The 11,735-nt window shown below is 42.1% G+C and overlaps 1 protein-coding gene across 2 annotated transcripts in view; it reads left to right on the top strand.

Moving 5' to 3' along the window:
• The window catches only part of CDK17 (cyclin dependent kinase 17), a 148,965-nt gene continuing 137,230 nt past the window's right edge, over positions 1-11,735 (top strand). The window contains exon 1 of one of the 2 annotated variants that reach the window (XM_019545079.1): positions 1-75. The gene's annotated coding sequence lies outside the window, so the exon portion shown is untranslated. Of the gene's footprint in view, positions 76-2,362; positions 2,450-11,735 lie in introns of those variants that run through there. The other variant, XM_019545080.1, reaches the window with a different exon arrangement.

Here is an 11,735-nt window from a genome sequence, read left to right as displayed (position 1 = left end):
TTGGGGCGGCGGATGAAGTGAGGGTCCCCGCAGCTCGAAACGGGGGAGGAGCCGGCCCCGGCCCCGGCGCTGCTGGTGAGTCGCGGCCGCGCGTTGGCCCGGGCCCGGGCCGGCCGCGTTTCCGGGCTGTGCCGGGCCCGGCCCGGCCCCCCCTTCCCTCCCCCACGCGCGTTTCCGCGGCCCCTTTCTGCCCCCGCGCGCTCCGCCCGCGCGCCGCTTCCCTTGGCAGCTCCTCGCGCCCACGCGTGACATCCGTCGTGTCGCAGCCGCATTTCCGAGGGTTTTTCCTTCCCTGCGCTGCGGGGTGGGGGGCTGGCGGGGGATGAACGTGTCTTGACCCCGAACTGCTGTGATCTCCCCCCCATGTTACGGCTGCGGTTGGTGGGGGAGAGGGGAGGTGAGGGAGCCCCCGAGGGGTCACTTGGGTGAGGGGCAGCTGGGCCCGGCCTCCTGCAGGGGGGTCTGCTCCCCCCGGCACTGCTGCAGATATGAATTGACCCCTTTGCCCCCTCTCTGTGCCACATTTTTGGTAGCTGGAGAGAACTTAATCCTTCTCCACACTCAGTGCTGCCCCTGGTATCTGGCTTTGGACACCTTTCCCAGGAGGAAGGGCAGGCTGCACAGCTTTCCCTTCAGAAACTCCCTGGTTTTACTCCTGGTTAGTTGCCCCTTCCCTCCTTGCAGACTTCTCAACCAAACAAGCAAACAGAAGCCCCTGCCAGCCCCTTTTCAGGTATGGGTTTGGGTCTGGATGTTGGCAGGGGATAAAGGCTCGCTTGGTTTTTTAAATTGCACGCGTTGCACTGGAGAACTGCTTGCCCTGAAATGGGAGGTTAAGCGCTTGGAGGCTTTTGAGCAGATTAAAAATATTGAGGGGAACTAGGGCTGTCTGCTACGTTCAGATTTGTTTTTTATGTAACTGGTGCTGCAGGTGAAGCAGATGGCCTGAAGTTGGGTTTGAGATTTTTAGAGGCATTTGGTTATAAATAATCCCACTTGGGTTTGAGATTTTAGAGAAGTTGCGTCATAGAAATCCCATATTTTGCTTTTTGGGATGTGCATCTCTGACTTGAGATGCACGCAGTAGCTATGCCTTTTAGATCTTGAAAAGGTCAATACAGTCTTTAGTGGTGTTTTTTCCTTGACTTGAAGTTACACATGCAATGCAGAGAAGCTTCTAAAAGGTCACTTGGATGTGAAAGATGAAAATCTAAGTTTTATTAATGCATAACTGTTTTAAGTAACTTTTTCCCACAGTAAGAATCATGGGTTACAGCATTCTTAATAAGGAGAATGTGATTAATCTTTGGGTATCTGTCCCGTGCAGGTGAGCGCACAGCCCTGAACAAAACCCTACTGAAAGTAATGGGGCCTAGCCAGGTGTAGGGTGTTTGCCTGGCATAGTTTGCAGAAGCAGAGTTTAGACAAAATTATGACTAGAAAGTATTTCATCTGTGACTTCTCTCTGGCTTAAAGGTGTAGGGTTTTCATTGCCTGTGTAATGCACAAAGCAGTGAATATAATGTATCTGCTGATAGTAATAAGGAAATACCTTCAAAATAGTCTGAAATAGTTCATATATAGTTCACTTCCAGTGATAACTGGAGAACCCAGCTGTCCTTTTTTTGTTACCTGCTCTTGCTTTCATTTCCCCCTAAATCTTGACTCTCTAAAAATATGATTGTTTACAATAGAAATGTTAGAAGTTAGAGGTTTTTGTGTCTGCAGTGTTTAAAGTTGATGCATTTGCAGTGAAATCATGCAGTTTTCTCTTAAATGGATCGACATTAAAAATACTTACTTTTTGAAAATTAATACATGTTTGTAAAAGAAAACTGAGGCTTTTAGTCCAGTGTTCTAACTTAATCTCATCTATTTCAACTATTCTAATAAAACTAGGCTCAGTTTAGTGTATTTAAACAGGCCAATACGGAAAGCATACCTTTTTGAGATGGAAAATAAATGATGCATTCAGGAAAAACTCTGAACTGGAGGACTATTCAATGAATTCACTATATTAAGTTCTGTTATTCAAATACTTATTGTTTTTAGTCTTTGTTGATAATGTTGAAAACCATGGATATGTCATATACCCAGCTTCTGCTTGAGAACAGCAAAAGAATAAACCTTTTTTTAAAAGCATACAGCTAACACATCTAAGATTTAAAATCCACATGGGTTTTATCCAGAACAGGGCTCTCTAGGGAAATGCTGTTTGTATCTTAGTTTGTGGAGTTACTGAATAAATACTAAGTATTATTTGTGTGGTACATCATAAAAATATTTGTATTCATTTGTTTTATTACCATAGTTAACCATAGTTCTCTTTTCTTCTCTCTACACCAGAGCCTCTTTACATTTATTAATTGAAGATGTTTACATTAGAATTGAATCTCGAGTGCTTCATTGTATGCGTTTTGCACTTGCACCTTTCCACATCAAACTTCTGGTATGTAATTAGTGACATAATCTCACACCACTTGATTCAGTGGCACTTTGGTCCTTCTGTAAACCAGCTCCTCTCCCTAGGACTTTAAATGTATTATAAATATTTGCTGTCTTTATAAACATGGTGTAAAATACTTTTGGCCAAGGATTTGGGTGTATTTTTTCCTTCCACTTAGTGTGTCATATTTCTTTACTTTTTAAAGTCACTGGTGCTCTGAGTTGCTACTGCAGTACAAATAAATAAGTTGAGGTGGAAGGTTTACAGTTCTTTCAGAATTGACTGCTGTTTAAACATTCTTGCACAATAGTGTTTTTAAATCTGGGCTAGAGTCTGTTTTACCTTTTACACATGTGATTTGACAATAATTTCTTTAATTATACTTTTTTTTGATTAAACCAAGGTGAGACAAACTAATGAAAATGCATTCTAGTCCCACAGCTTTAAGAGGTTTGGTAACAATCCTGTCCTTAGTGATAAGCAAGCAGCTGTTCCTTTCCAAAGTGTATGTACCATCATTATTGTAGCAGTCTGAGTGGTAGTGACTCAAGAGGTGATGCAGACTGCTTGCTTTTTTTCCCCTGGACTCGTGGAACATGTATGATATGTTTTCAGTTATCACCTATCTGAAGAGTAAGCGTTGATGCCACTTTAACCCGTCTGTCTGTCTGTCTGTCTGTCTGTCTGTCTGTCTGTCTGTCTGTCTGTCTGTCTGTCTGTCTGTCTGTCTGTCTGTCTGTCTGTCTGTCTGTCTGTCTGTCTGTCTGTCTGTCTGTCTGTCTCTTTTTTTTGTTAAAAGAAACTATAACTAGTCCTCTGAATTTAAATCAGTATATATGCCGTCTGGACTAAACCAAACAGTGTTTTTAACAGATATTAGTTTCCTCTACTCACCTTAGTGGAACAGATAAGTGATTTCAAATAGACTTCAAAGTTATATGGGAAGAGTTCTAAACAGGAAGCTAAACATGAATTAATTGGGTCATGTAATGTAACTATTGGTGTTGACTTTTATAGTGGAAAAACCAAGGCCACAATTGGATCCAGCCTGCCAGTTCAGTATGTAAGAATGCAAAAATGAATTTTAATGTCTGTATTTTGAGCTTTATTGGAGGTGTAGTTTAGGAAAGTCTCCTCAAAATAGCCTTGGAAACTGATTCAGTGTTTTAATTGTTCAGAATATAATTTCCTTTGTAAATTCAAGAAATCCAAGTAGCGCTGAACAAATTGATAAGTATTAGTCATCTAATAGAGGTGGTTGTATAATTAAAGAAGGAACAGAGCTGTGTTTCAATGCACGTAGTGCGGGAAGATAGGGACAGTCTGAAAACAGGACATTTCCTCAAAAACATGTTTCCTAATAATAGTTTTCTGCACAATTAGGGGTTTGAATTCTAATATAGTTTTTAAAAATACTAGAGAATATACTGTTCCATATTGAACCAAGTTACCATATACCTTTCTTGGCCTTTAAAAATGACAGAGGAGTTTGGAATAATTGATTTCAGCAAAAGTTAAACCAGCTTTGAGTGGGTAGTGTGTAGAAGCAACACCTGGGCCTGAGGCAGGGGAAGAAGAAGAGAAATGATTGGCTGCCATAGAGTCAAAAGTGAAAATACCAGTTATGAACACAAGCACTATTAGTCATACTATAATGGCATTATGCAAGGCAATATCTAAACGTTAGAAAAAATTCTTAACAAATCTCTTGGGGACTGATCATACTAGAGAACTATGACCCATTTATGATAGTCTTTCAGTTCCTTGTTGCCGCTGTTCATAGTAAATGCTGTATTTTAACTGTGTTGTTGGGGACTAGGATAACTAGAATTCATTCTATTTCTTGAATATTACCTTGTTCTACACCAAAAAAAAAAGATTGTTTTTAAAATTAAACAAATCTTGTTTGTTTTTCTGTATTTCCTTACCAAAAAAATGGGAACAAGGCCAACTTGTTATCAGAAAAAAGGATTGCAAAATAAAAAGGCTGTTGCTTTGCCCTCTTAAGATTTATCCTTTTTTTCTTTTTTCCTTTCCTGTAAATAGTCTTTAATAGATGTTGCAGTTTGGAGAGTTTTCTTTCATATAATTGGGAGGAACTGATTAAAATACTTCTGGTCTCTCTTGCTTTCAGACTTTGGCAGAGAAATATGGTAGGCCCCAATCCTAAGTGTATATAATATGGACATGCTGAAAACATGGATGATTGTTACACCAGTAGAGGGCATCTTTTATTGGGCAGGTGTGATGCAAATTAAACCCCACACCATCACAAGTGGCATTCTGATCCTCTTACTCTGCATGCTCTGCTTTGTGCTCCCCACACTATCTACCACTGTGCTGCCTGCCCCCTCCCTAATCCATGTGCCGCACAGAGGTTGCCCATGCCACTTGTGGCACACCTTCTGCAGATGGCTACTCTTGCCAAAAGATCATGATCTTCTGGCGACATAGTGCTTAGAAATTTTGCAATGATTTAATTATGGTGATAAGGTTACCTCACAAAAATATCTGTCAACTAGAGAGTCTTGTGTTAGAAAGCAATTCTTCAAAACGTGGTGTTACTCTCTTCTGAATTCCTTTGTCTGTTTCTGGTACTGTCACTTCCATCTGATATGTGTTTTATGTATGTATATATGTACTTTAGCTGAAAGTAACAAAGTACTTTAATCTTAAAAAAACAAACTAGCAAGTGATAAAATTTCCAATAGTGCCTGCTAGTAGTTGCCTGCTGTGTATTGTCAGATTGCATGAGAGAAGAGAATGGTTTGGCTCTTTTAGGCACTTCTTTACAATGTGTGGAAAAACAAGCTATATTAATGTGGAGATCCCTAACCCAAGTTACTTGCTGGCAGTTTCACATGGCAAGTAAAAGAATTCCAAAGATACTTTCCTACAAGAGAAATTTCCAATTCAGTGTTGCATACAATATGGGGGATATCTAGATTAGACCTCATAATAACTGATAAAGAGGAATTGATCACAGAATTGAAAAATCAGCAGTTAGTTAGACACTTGATAGCATTTGTTGTGTGTGAATGGAATGAAATCTAAACATGTATTAAGTACACTTTGTGCTTTTAAAACACATTCCCTTACAGTGAAGGCAGTTATTCATATCTCTCTTCTTTAATTCTCTTTATAACTGGGAATGTTTTACCAGATGTTCAAAAAGCTGCAGTCTCATAAATGAAAAGGCTACACAGGTTAAAATTAGCCTGGAGTAAAGGGGAAATGAATATGTGGTGAATTAGAAACTAATGGTTGTAGAAAAGAAAAATAAAGACCAGGAGAACACTATGGTCAGCACAGTTAAGAACAGGAGGAGAGATTACATATGTTGGAACAAAAGGAATCCAAACAACAATAGTGGTCATTTACTAGATGGAAATGACAGAATGGTCATTGCGTTGCAGAAAGGCAGAAGTGTTAATTCAGGGAGTCTTTATGTATGAAAAGCTGGATGTTGGATTCATCTTATTTGATGATGAAATGCTTCCATTTCCAGAAGTTATTGAGGAGGAATTTACCAGCAGCTACTAGTTAGACAGTTTTAAATCTGCATATCTGGATAATTTGTATTGAAGAGTTCCCAAAAAGGGGTCTCAGAAGCTCTTTAGAACGTGAATGTTGATTCTCCTTCCCCTGCTGCCCTGCCCCCCCACTGTCTTGGGGTGGATGGGTCGGGGGGAAGCTTAGGAGAATGAAAGAAAGCTATTTTTTCTGCCACTCTTTCCATAAAATGAAAGTGAAGTGATGTCAGGCTGAAAGACTTCACAAGACTCTAATTCCAGACATAATAACAGGATGGCTGATATTGGATTTTATCAATTAAAGCTTAAGGGGGAAAATATGATATAGTAAGCATGGATTTATGTAAATCTAATCTGGTCAGACTTCTTTTTTTTTTCATTTAGTTCGCAAGTTTGGAAGATAAAGGTAAATTTATTAATATAATAGACTCCTGTAAAGCATATTTCTTGGTGCTATATTATGATGTGTAAAAAAACTGGAATGATTCAGACTCAAGATGGTACACATTAAATAGATTGATTACTATTATACTGATTGTATCTCACTATACTGTATATATCTGAATCCAAGACTACTCTGAATTTAAGATGACTCAATAATTGGATTCTGTACATGGAAAATTTATAAATTTGTTGTAATTTTCTATACATACAGTCAAACTATATGACCCCCTCCTGTCCCTGCAGTAGGGTAGTCAAGTGGTCTGACCCCTGCATCGGGTTCCCATACTGTTCCCTCTTCCCCTCACCATCTGCCTTGTAACTGCTGCTTACCTTGTGGGTCCAGATCTGGAGCACAGAGCACATGGTTGTCCCAGTCCCAGCCCAGTCATGAAGCAGTTGCAGCAGCCCTGGCTCCAGCCCTGGCTGCTGCTGCTTGTCTTGACTGGGCCTGGAGCAACTCTGGGCCAGTTAGAGGGTAAGTGGTAATAGCGGGGCAGAGGCAGCAGGAGCAGTGGCTGCAGGGCTGGAGTCAGGGCTACAGCAGCTACCTGCTCCCCTGACTTGCACTTGAATCCCAGATGAGGGGCTTTTTTCTATATGTTTTATGGGGTGGGGGAGAGGAACCTTTGTCTTGGATTCCAATAAACATGGTAAATGTAAATGGGGAATCATCACTGGGGAAGATATTTATGGTTGGAGCCTACTAGGGTGGCATTTGACCCTATGCTATTTAATACCTTCATTAATCTTGTGGAAAAAATGCACAAGTCAGGTTTCTAGACTACATCAAAATTGAGAAAGTAGTAAATAATTAAGAAAGTAGATAATTGCTGCAGAGCAGTCTGGATTACTTGATAAATTGGTTCCAAGTAAATAAGACATGCATGAATTTACATTTGGCTGTATTGAAGAATATAGGCCCCATAGAAAAGATGTTAAACTCCTGAAGAGAAGGCCCTCAAAAAATAAGCAAACAAAAAAACCTATGATGGTCTCATAAGTTCCTGGTGTAGCGCTAGTCAAAAAGTCTAACACAGGGTTTGTCAACCTTTTGGCACTATAGGCATTTGCTTATGTGCCATCCCCTGCCCTAGGCCACAGCCCCAAACCTTCAGTGATCAGCAGATGTTGTAAGGGGAATAGAAAAATGCAGGCTCTAGGACACTGCAGATGCTTCCTCTGCTGCTATGGCTGAAGCATACTGCTGATTATCTGAGCTGCAATGGGCTAGATCCACTCTCTTCACAGGTCTGATCCAGTCTATGGCCCATAGGTTGCTGAGCCCAGGTCAAATATACTTGCTTTGGATGGATAAGTAGGGGAATCCCAATTGGCAGTACAGAGGTTATGTTATCTCCAAGGATCTGGAAAAACTAGTGAAAACATGGATTTTCCCCTGAAAAGTAGAAAAATATGGCTTCTCCCCTTCAAAGCGGAAAATCACAGGTTTCCCCTTTTGCAAACAGCTCTCTGCAGGCTAGTAGAGCCCCAGCCTCCAAGAGCTACTTGCAGAAGGGTGGAAAACCCTAGGTCTTGTCTGGAGGGGTGGGACCGAGACCTGAGAATCTGAGGTGGCCAGGCCTGGCTCAGACTCACTTTTCTTCCTATAGCATTTGGGGTAAGTAGGGTTTTTGGGAGCTGGGCACCTGGGGGCCCACTCTGGAAGGGCTGGGAGGTGCCCTGTGGGTCCGGTGAGGGTGTTGCTGCCAGGGGAGCTGGGGTTTGCAAGGAGAGCTGGCAGGTGGGCAGGGCAGGGGTGTGTGGGTGGCAATCGCCCTGTCCTGCGCCGAGGTCAGGCCCAGTGCAGGTTGTCTTATCCCGCTGTGGCTCATTTCAGGTCAGCTCCAGCTCAGGCTGGGGTTGGGGACGTTGCCCAGCTGGGGAACCAGTGGCAGCAGCTCAATATGGAAGGAAGGAAGGGAGCATGTGCTGTGCATCTGCCTGCCAGGTCAGGCACCCTTAGAGCAGGGGGTGCTATCCATCTGGGGCTGGGGCACTGGGGGTGAGCATTGACCCTTTTCTGTGCCAGTGGCCACTGCTCGCTGCACCACGTCCTGCCAGCCTGTGTCTGAGGTGGCTGCTGACAGCTCTGCTGGGACTAGCACTGCAGGCAGTGGCTGGGGGCTCGCTGTGTGGTAGGGTATGGGGAGGGGAGGAGAGGAGCAGCAGGGTTAGCCTGCCTGGCCTGGAACCTTATCAGCCTTGCTCACCCTGGGGGGTTCCTGGTCCCAGGAGCCACTCGGGGGTTGTGATGGACCAGGGGTGGGGAGGGGTGGAGGTGGTAGCAGGGTGTGATGGGCTGGGGCATGGCAGTGTAGGGGAGAGAGGGGAGGTGTGTATGTGTGTAAGAGACAGAGAGATGGGGAGTGGGGGGGGAGCGATCTGGGTAGAAGTGGCCTCCAGAGCCAGACATGGAGCCCCCTGGCTTGCTAAAGCAGCCTGTGCAGTGGGAGGCTGGCCTGGAAGGGAAGGGGCTTGCCCAACCACAGGCAGACCCAGCCCAGTCCCTGAGCCCTACTCCAGGGTTTCCCTGGAAGGGCATGGGGACTGCGGGTAGGGGGGAGCAGATCAGGATGGGCTGGAACTGCTCAGAGCCACAAAGCAGCAGATAGGACAGCTGCAGCTGGATCTGTGGCCTGGTGCAGGAGGGAGGAGCTGCTGCTGGGAAGGAGTGAGTAGGGGTAGTCAGGGCTGGGGGGTTATGGGTTGGGAGTGAGGAGCAGGGGCAGGGCACTGGCATATAAATGCTGCTTAGCATCACAAAGCAGCTGTGGGAACAGCTGCAGCTGAACCTATGTCCTGGTGAGCAAAGGGGGCAGGGAGAGCTCTGATTTTTCTATGATTAAAAAACCCCCCACCAAAATCAAACACCAAAATTTATCAGTATTTAGAAGATATTTTATTGTAGTGATTGACATAGTGGTAGGTTTCCAGATTACTTTAAAATTGTAAATATATTAATAAAACATTATGTTAATCTGTATGTGTATGTGTGCGTGTGTGTATGCATGCATGCAGGTTTTGGGGGTTTTAATCAGAGAATTTTGGGTTTTTATTGGAGAATTTGGGGGTTTTAAACAGAGAAAACCAGGATCCCTTCTTATTGCTTTTTCTGACATTGATGTGCTTTCCACTTAAATGCTGTGTTTCTTTGGTGTCTAAATTTAGGAACTTTGAAAAACTGGAGGGGATTCAGAAAAGTGCTAAGGAGAATGATTTAAAGAATGGGAAAACTTTTTGTATAGTGAAAGAGGAGCCAAAGGGATGACCTCATCATTCTATAAGCACCTGCAGAGACCCCAGAAATGTGATAAAGGGCTTTTCAACCTAGTGTACAAAAAGGTGACCAGGTCTAAAGGCTGGAAGTTATATCTCAACATATTTGTGCTGGAAATGAACAGTTTGTTTATTGCTTTATTTTGCTTTTTAAGGATAATTAAGCATTGGTACAACTTTCTGAGAGTAATGATGGATATTCTTTCACTGGAATTAATTTCAAATTTGGATGCCTTTCTAAAGGTTATATGGTAGTTCAGTTTTTCAAATGGGATTTAATTCAGAGCAGGTTTGTGATCTGTATTATGTGAGGTCACAGTAGATCAGCGCTCCCTCTATCCTTGGCATGCATACCAGCCCAGCCTCTGGCTTCTTTACTGTTCATTTAGTCCACGAAGAGCATACACCAACTGCAGAGGCTTCCTCAGCCTGACAAAGGGTTTTTAAATCTGAAAGCTTGTTAAACATTTTTTTCCAACTATTTCAGTTGGTCTAATAAAAGATATTAGATTCACCCAAAGAACCTTGTCTGCCTTTGTCCTTAGACAAACACGGCTACAACCTGCACCCCTCTATCCTTATAAATTATAAAAAATAATAAAATACTTGTACTGAGGTCAGACTTGAACAAGAGAGTAAATCAGAGCAGTGGTAAAGTCACTTACAGTCCTGCCTCTGGGAACATACTTTCAACAGCCCGCCTCCCAAATGGCTTTTTACAGAATACCTAAAATATTATGCTATTCTGGATGAGAGGATAGAGAAACTTTGTGATTCTTAGAAAAAAAATGCAGGAGTGAGGCATGACAGGTAATATGATTATTGTGAGAAATACTTCAAAGGGTGGGTCTAATGAAGCTGAGTGTTGTCTTACCTTCCTTGGTGATTAATAGCATCTAAAAACAAAAGCCCAGTAGCTGGAACTGATAGGAGTATAACAAATTCGGAAGTAATTTCTTGAATTTGAATAGGATACAATAAGTGAACAGTTGAAGCTGTTGGTATAGACATGTTTTAAAATACTATGATGAATAACATGGGCAGTGTAATATTTGTTACATTCAAATAAATAATTCGCTGTAGAGCATGCTTCAGGAAACATCTTCAGTTTTCAGTTTCTATAAACCAGAAGTTTAGATCTTAATATTTTCCAAGTGCTTTTCAAAAATGATCTGCTTTCCGACATGAGGTACAATAAGCTTCAGGTAGAAGTAAAATTTGAGGGATAAATTCTAAACTTTTGATAGTTTTTTGTGGGATTTCCTTACATTTGTCCACAGGACTGCATGTTTTAAAGGCAAATATTTTAAAGCTTATGCTATTTACCTTGAGGATTAAACAAGATAAACAGCTTATACTGTTCCTGTTCCCACAAGTCAGTATTTTTAAACCTGCTGCTTGTAATGCAGTTTGCCCTTTTTCAGGAATGGGCTAACTTAAATGTAATCTTATCATTTGGTTATAGAAAAATGGTAATGGCCTGGAAAATCTTCCAAAACCAAACTACTTAGTTACTGAGTATTAAACTTTTTTTTTTTTTTAATTTTCAGCATGGAAGAGGAAGCATGAACATTAATAATTGAGCCCTATAGATTAATGTCTTTAACATTTGTGTAGCTTAAAATTTTTTTGGAATAATACCAAGTAAATTATGAGAAATAAAAATATGGCATTGATATTCTTATTACAGTTTGCCTTACAGTTCAGAAAGTTCTCATTGTAAGTAAAGGTGGGCCATTGTGTAGAAAGGCATGCAGAGGTCCTTAACTTAGAAGAAAAAGTAAGGAGCCTGATTCTGTATGAAGGTACTTTCCTGGGTAAGAGGGGATCCTGGGTTGCCCATATAGTTTCATAGTTTCTGTGGTCGGAAGGGACCTGAGCAGATCATCAAGTCTGACCCCCTGCCATGGAAGGAAAGAGTACTGGGGTCAAATGGCCCCAGCGAGGTGATTGTCTAGCTTTGTCTTAAAGACCCCCAGGGTAGGAGCCAGCACCACTTCGCTTGGAAGTTGGTTCCAGATCCTAGCTGGCCTGAC

This window comes from Crocodylus porosus, unplaced genomic scaffold (assembly GCF_001723895.1).
Source record: "Crocodylus porosus isolate Cpor-Errol unplaced genomic scaffold, CroPor_comp1, whole genome shotgun sequence".
Classification (NCBI taxonomy): domain Eukaryota; kingdom Metazoa; phylum Chordata; order Crocodylia; family Crocodylidae; genus Crocodylus; species Crocodylus porosus.
The sequence above is the reverse complement of the archived record's forward strand: the minus strand, read 5'-3'. Positions and strand labels throughout refer to the sequence as shown.